We start from the raw sequence: 8,038 nt of genomic DNA, 5'->3' as shown, positions 1-8,038 counted from the left end.
AAAGAGGGGGGAGGCTTCGAACTGACAAGCAGCGTTTAAGCACCCGACGGTGTTTTGTCTGTGGAGACACCCGTCACCTTCGGACTGATTGTCCTCTGCGCAAGGACGTAAAGGCTCGTTGAGCCGACGACCCCGCATCTAATCAGTCTGGTTTGTCGCGGGGAAATTAGAAACCCCGGTAGGCGAGGGGTGCCCTACTGGGGGAGAACTGAATTCTGCTGAACCTCAAAGAGGTAGAGGGCAGCAGAGCACAGCCCCAGAGAGCTCCGTACTCTTGAACACAGAACGTGCATGCAAGCCAGGCTTGCTGGTAGTAAAAACGACCATGAAGAGCTTTGTGAAGCTATGGAAGATCCTCATCGATTGAAGTCAGCTGTATGCCGAGGCGCTGGAAGCGCGGCTGAGTAACACCGTCACTGTTTGCTAAGCGACGGGGACTTGTGTCACTGTGCCGAGGGCCCCTGTGGAGATTGGTGTCAAGTTTCTTGACTTCGATGGCGTGGAACGCTGATTAGTCTTAGACTTCGATGCAAGGGATGACCTTTTCCTTGGTATGGCAAGGTTGAATCACCATAAGCCATGAATTGATTGGAGGTCAAAGTCCTTGGGCGCTACGCGCACGCCTCCCGGGGGGGCTTTGGTGAGTCATGAACCCACCTATGCTAGGAAGCAGAAGCGCTATTGGCGCAGGCACTGGTCAATGTGCTGAATATCGGAGTATCCGAGTTGTCGAACAAAGGTGTATTGGGCAGAAGTGCCAAGCATGGCTTGCAGGCTGAACGTGGAGCTGCACGTAACCCAATGAGCGCTGCTCAAATATCAAAGTAGTTGCTGCATGCCAAGAGTGGCATGGTTGGCAAGGGCCGAGGCATCGATTTTCATACCCCATTAATGCACGTGGGGTGGCACGTAATTCACTGGGCACTTCTCACGTTACGAAGGAGTTGCTGCATGCCAAGAGTGACATGGTCGGACGAGGATTGAGGCATCTCGAGCAAGGTCCTGCTGATGCGCGTAGAGTGACACGTAATCCACTGAGCACTGCTCACGCCTCAAAGCAGTTGCTGCATGCCAAGAGTGACATGGTCGGACGAGGTCCGAGGCATCTTGAACAAGGCCCTTCTGATGCGTGTGGAGTGGCACGTTGTCCACAAGACGAAGACTGCGGAAGTAGCAGTCCTTCGTCGGATGTTGCTTATAACATCGAGGCTCCGATGGAGCAGGGAGTGGCGACACTGGACGACGCTGAGTGCGTGTTCCCACTGGTCTTGATGAGACCTAAAATCTTTTAAGAGAGGAGACGGCGATGCCGTATGTTATCTGCAAGTCGCAGGGCGTCGAACCTGACCCGGAGTGTGTTTACCGTAGACGACAGCGCACAGCTATACACCCTTGTCAACGGTTTGACGGAAGAGAGAGACGGCTATATCGACCTCGAGGCTGTTTACGCGGAGGATGCTATGCTTGAGCTGAACGAAATGCCCTTCGAAGAGTTTGGCGTGGCCCTGAAGGCAGGCAATTTAGCCGATGTGGTCATTATACGACCAAACGAAGAGATTGACTCATCGTCGCTTCTGGATGAAAAGCTGTCCTGGAAGACACCAAGAAGATGCTGAGCACACGAAGTGGATAGTCGATCTTGAAGGAACCTTCAGATTCGTACTATCCTTTGGTGAAGGAGTATCAAGACGTCGTCTCCAAAGACCCACCGTCGGTACCTCCGGACTGAGGTGTGCGTCATGAGATCGACCTTGTTCCGGGAACCAAATACTGCGTAACACGCCAATTGCCCTTGCCCAAGGAGCAGTGTGACATCATTGACGCCTTTTCCGTGCAAAGAATGATGCAGAAATGGTTTGTGGGAGCAAGTCTCCCCATTTGACACCCATTAGATGAATGGCAAGTGACGTATCGTTCACGCTTCCAATCAGCTAAACGCTGCCACTTATCCGGCACAGACGCCGATTCTAGGAAAAATGTCCCCTAAAATAATATAGTTGGCTGTACAATGTACAGTGCACTCGACTTGGTCAATGGGTATAACCAATTGCTCTTGAAAGCGAGTGATATTTTATGATCGTCTCCTGGATATTTTACACCCTTGTCGCTACTATTCGTGCCGAGTTACAGGTAGCTTTTCTAGCACTTTGCCTGCAGATGCAAAGTGAATGACTACGTAACATTGTGCGCGTGGTCACGTGGGAACTTACTACCTGAATAAGTTAAGGTGCATTTTGAAAGCCATACCAAACTCCATCTGTCACAAAGTTTGAAATGAAAGCACATTTACAAAGACTAAACTTCGTTCTTCATTTAATTTATCGAAGTGGCAACGAGAATTCCCCGCACATCGCATAGAAAAAGCTTTGACTAGCAGAGTCCGCATCAATGAAGGCAAAAATGATGAACTCGCCTGCCGCTCTCAGGCGCCAAAACGAAAGCATGCCAGATAATTGAACATAATGGTAAGCCTTCTGTATAAGTATTCAGATTGCCATGATTATCTGACAGACATTTGTACTTCTGTATATCTTAATGAACCTGTTTAAAGCAGGGTAAGGCTCACGTGATCTTTTCTACGGTGTACTATCAGTCCCATTCATATCATGAAAATGTCGTTACGATGGCATAGTCATCCGGACACTTTTTTGCCCACCAATTTGGGACAATTTCCACCATTCAAAAAGACTGAAGTGAACCAAAGTCTAGTTACCGAGCCTCTGCGGTACATCGTATAAATGCTGGTTTTCTGAGGTTGAGGCTTTCTGCAGGTTTGTCATAGCCCGGTATCAAAAGGATCCGCGCAAGTGGCTTCGTCTCGTCACCTCCTTGCAAAAGTTTAGCGCGCATTATGCGGAAATGATACGGCAGTGTCATATCTCCTTAAGAAGGATACAGAATTGTGTTGGGACACCGAGCATCGGGAGGCTTTTGACAGGGCAAAGTCAGCCTTCTTCATGCACCAATACTGGGATTGCCAAACCCCGATCGTTCTTGTAGTGTCGTCTGAGACGCTTCGAAGCCATCGGCTGTGCACTGCTGCATGCAGACGCCGAGGGGCGAGATCATTTGATCGCGTTCGAATCCGCCAACTTAAGGCTGCGGAGAGGAACTACTCAGTCCACGACAAGGAACTACTTGCGATGAAGTATCGGTGAGTACTTCGAGTGGCATGCTCTGGGAGTGGCTGGTGATGCTCCAAGGGCTGTCAAATGCACCAACAACATCTGATCGTCTTGTGACGCAGTTGCTAAGGCCCCACCGGGCTTGTGCACAGACATTGTTCGACAACATCTTCGTCTACAGTCTAGCGGAGCACGGGAGGACAGATTAGGAATACCACATCGCCCATCTGAGAGTGGTAGTCGAGTGCATTCGCACGAATAAGTCGTATGCTAATGCAGAAAAGTGCATTTTCGGCCCTGAAAAAATCCCCTTTCTACGGTGCTGCATTTGGAAGCGTGGCATTCGAACGGATCCCGCTAGGGTCAAAGCTATTGTGGACTGGCCGGTTCCAAAGAACCGCACTTGTCAAGATCAGGGTGCACCTGCTTGGCTAAAAGCTGTTCGTAATCTACATAGATCATGCGTCACAACGCACTACGACTCAGTCGGCTCACCTCTCGCATAGGATGGCCAGGTGGCTCTCCTTCTTCACGGGATATAACTTTGAAGTGATGTATAAGCCATGAAAGCAGAATGCTTTGGCTGATGCATTTGTCATGCGTTGTCACGCAGACCGGATTATGAGCTTGCTCAAATTACGACGGTGACGTCGTCAGTGACGGATTCGGTCAGCCCGCATACACGGGTGATGGTATATGCGTAGCGTTGCTACGAGCTTTCGTGAGCAAGGAGTTTGTAAACTCGGACAAGAAGTCGTCGTCGCGAATGCGCGTACGGTTGCACTGATATTCGTTGAATAACGGGTTGCTGTATTATAGCACCGATTTGACGGATACGCCACGAATTGTGGTTCCTCACGATGAGGATTTGAAGTACTGTATTCTTTATGAGGCCCACAACACCGCACTCAGCGGTCATCTCGATCGTGAGAAGACGTACAGCTCTGTGAGTTGCCACTACACGTAGTTCAAGCTGTACAAATGGAGGAACACATATGTACGCACGTGCTAGACGTGTCAAAGGGCGAGCCCTCTCCGAATACCGCGGCGCCGCTGGCCATTTATCGGTATTTTCCGGAGGCTGGCAGTTTATGCGTATGGACTTTGTGTTTGGCCTGCATGATCTTTGTGGTCTGTTTGAGCAAGATGGCTCATCTTGCGGAAGTGCCGGACACAATCAACGGTGCAGGTAAAGCGACGCTGTTTGTGGATCGTGCCTTCGACAACATGGACTCTCGGAGTCAATTGTCTCTGACAGATAACCGCGATCATTGGGAAGTTTTGGTCTACAATCTACAGGGTGCTGGAAACCAAGTTGACTATGCCAACGGCGAACCAATCGCAGATCGATGGTCAATCTGAGCTCGTGAATTGCGCCGTTGTAGACGTTCTTCGCAGCGTCTGCACTAAGATGCCCAGGCGCTGGAGCGCCATGCTGCCATTTGTGGAGCTCGCTCTGAACAATGCAGTACATGCGTCTCCGGCTACACGCCTTTCTACATGAACGGGCTCATTCATCCTAATGTCCTGCTGTCGCCGCCATTCTATGGCTCAGGGCTTAATGATGGAGGAATAGCCGAACGGCTAGCTGGTTTCAGCCCTCTCACTGTGCGTAAGAAAGTAGATATTTCTTGTTTACCAGACTGAGTACGTTTGCGATGCGATGGCTGAAAGCCAAGACATGCACAGAGAATATGCAGAAGGACGAAGCAGAAGAAATGTTAAACTTTGTGGTCGGAGCCCTGGTTGTATTAAATACTAAAAAATTTTTTACACATGCAGTATATGCTGTCTATTAGTTGAAGCTCTATCCAAGGTTTATCAGACCTTTTAAGGTCGCGGCAAAGCGAGGCCTTGTGTATACGCTAAACCTTCCGAGAAGAATGCACACCCATCCGGTGTTTTATGCGGACTTGCTTAAGCCGTACCGGAATCCTGCGCTCATAGGCGCACGACAACCTAGAAGCTGGACAAGTAACTATTTTTGAGCACTGAGTGCAGCGATTTCCTATTTTAAACACCGACGCACGAAATGCCGCAGTCGGTGCACAAAGTGCTCCTAGCTCTCGAGGTCTTCTGCACAGCGGTATGCGACCTTGGCAAGATGCTCAGCGGAGTGCCGATGACGACGGACTCTGTCTTCGAAAGCTCGAAGAGCATTGCAAGTCACCAGACGGCGATCGACCAAGTCGTCATTATCCGCTGCCGGCTCTTCTTATCGAGAACAGTGGCGTCCACTATCACGTGGAACGCTTTGTGGGTCGACGTCGTCAACAGGGTCAAACCCAATATCTTGCAAAGTGGCGTGGATACCCAAACTCCGAGAACTCGTGGAAGTTTGAGGTGCCACTTTGGCATGATTGCCCTGATGTTGTGGACGTTAATTATCAGAAGGATTGTGACGCTTCGCGTCGTCGTACGCCCCATGCTTCTCGGCAGTAGACCGTAAAGCCGAAGGGCCATGAACTGAGCTCAAGCTATGACCCTGAGCTACTGTGGTCGTAGACTCACCCGTGTGAGAAGCCAGAGAGCTCGCAAGAGCGTGATGTGGTAATCCATACGCCACAGGGCCACAATTCATAGGAAGTCAGCCCTGCGCCTTGAGTTTGGCAAACTCGAACCGAAGATAGCGTTCTACGCGCACGCCCACTTCCTTTTGGCTTCGCAGTAGGTTAGACAGCATAGAAAGTTTCCGGTGCCGCTGCATCCATCGCTTAAAAAGCCTTAAATCATTTGCAGCGGTTTAGCCAGGGGCGAGGTACATAGGAATTGTCCGCATTGCGGGTACGGAAGCGCCTCCTTTTGAGCGCAAGATCGAGCACGGTACTTATCCATTAAGATTGCTTGTGGTATTAAAAAGCTAGCTCAAAGAACGTTAATCAAGCTCGGATTGTGGTGTGGCCGGGGGCCCGACTACGTGATCGCGCTTTTTGCTCCAGTAGCGGGATCCGCCAGCAGAAGCCGTTCTCCACAAGAGGGTCTATGACCGATCGTGATTACGAGCGAATGAGAGCCGCCATGTGGACAGCCTCTAACTGTTGCTCTTGTGCCTCGTCGAGGCGATTGGAAATGATACCACTTCCTCCGGGAGTCGAGAGGTCGGGATACGGACACGGTGTCCGCAAGGCTCATGCAGGGCTCACGTCTCGCCGTTAAAGGATCTCGACCTCCTTCTCTTCCCATCCGTGGCCGACTTCCTCCGAATCCTCGACGAGAAAAATCATCGCCCGTAGCGGAGGTGGTGTGCGGCGCCCGGTTGCCGAGGCCTTGGGATGTGCTTCCTGTGAAGCAGCAGAGATACTGTTCGGAGTTGCACCGCGTGGAGGAGACAAAAAAGGGCTCTCCCCGCATGCGCACTTGGAACCAGCGAGGCTGGGTGTTCGTAAGGTCATAGACAAAAGGTCATTGAGCAGAAATTGCGCTAAGAAGATCCTGGGGACGTAACGGTTTCTCAGACACGCGAGCCTTGTACGAGGCGACAGTTAATAATGTGAATCGTGGGTATTTAGAATTTTGATGGGAAGAGTGTAACGGGGTTACACGTACCCTAGTTTTAAAGACTTGGTCACACAAGATGGCGCGACCGTACAGAGGACCGTACAGAGGTGTGGATTACACAGGACAGTGTGATCACACAATGGTATGGCTAAACCGTATCAGGAAGCCACTATGTGGCGGGACTGCCAGTAGTCATGCTTATTAATTAGGTTATACTTTAATTATTAGGAAAAACTAAAGATTTAGATATAGGCGGCTTTAGCGCTAATAAAACAGATAAAAACAAATTTAATTTTGAACGGAAGAGTGCATTTGCCTTAAGTTAGGATTTTGAGAGCTCTTGAGGTAGCGGATTGCGATCCGCTACACTCATACACTCATACTGGTTATAGTAAAGTTGGTGACCTAATTAAGTTTCCTCTAAGCAAAGAGCTACGGTAGCCCAGCTGCATAAAATCTCTTGTAGTTCCTGAAGGTAATTTTCCGGGGGTCGATAAGGAGGTGCAAGACAGTGAGATTGCAAACTTGGTAACGGGAGAGCTGAGCGCGTCGTTTGTCAAATTAAGTCTTTGATCTATTTAGCGCGCAATGAATGAAGGGAATAAATCGGTTAGCACCTTTTTGATCGTTCATGCAAAAAAAATTATGACTTGGTGACATCAATCCCATAACGCATGCTTCCCTGTCCAGAGAATACGTCAATGTGCTGACATGGTTACTGAAACCAACTATTGCGTCACGCGTAAATGATTCTAGACGAAAGAAACAGCATGGCTTCATTGGCGCTCTCTTCGTGTAAAGACCGAAATTGATTTGGTGAGAAAAAGCTATTCCGGTACTTGGCGGCGACAATCTGCTTCGGAAAGACTAACGACGAGTTGTAAATTTGCACAGGGTAAAAATATGCTAACCACCGTTTCGTTTCCGGCGCAAGCGCCTATTTCTTAAAAGGATATGTTGCGGACAGCATCGTTAAGTGAAGTTATACAAAGCTTTTGGTCTGGTCATTTAAGCTGTCATCAGCTCGTACGATTCTACAAGTGGTCAACATTCTATAGTTATTCAGCGTACGGGAAGAGGGTTGCATATGTCGACATCGATATGGAACCTTGCGAGTGTGCTCGATTATGTGCGTTTATCAGCTGTCCGCCAACATTGACATGTGCTGACAAAATCCATGTCAGGGACACTTAAATGAAGAGAATGGCCTTCAGGCAGATCCCGCTGCGATTAAGGTCGTAGCGCACTGGTCAGTGTTGCTATCCGAAGGATTAATGGAGGCTACTTGTTCAAGGGAAATTTGATTTCTGGAAAAATGGCAAGAAAATTTAGCAGTTTTATGCAGTCAACACTCGTAGGAAGTCACCCGTCGTCACTGCCACCATAACGCAGTTTAAGTGGTATAGGAAGTGCCC

This window comes from Plasmopara halstedii (assembly GCF_900000015.1).
Source record: "Plasmopara halstedii genome assembly, contig: Scaffold_287, whole genome shotgun sequence".
Lineage (NCBI taxonomy): Eukaryota > Oomycota > Peronosporomycetes > Peronosporales > Peronosporaceae > Plasmopara > Plasmopara halstedii.
Note: the sequence above shows the minus strand (reverse complement) of the source record.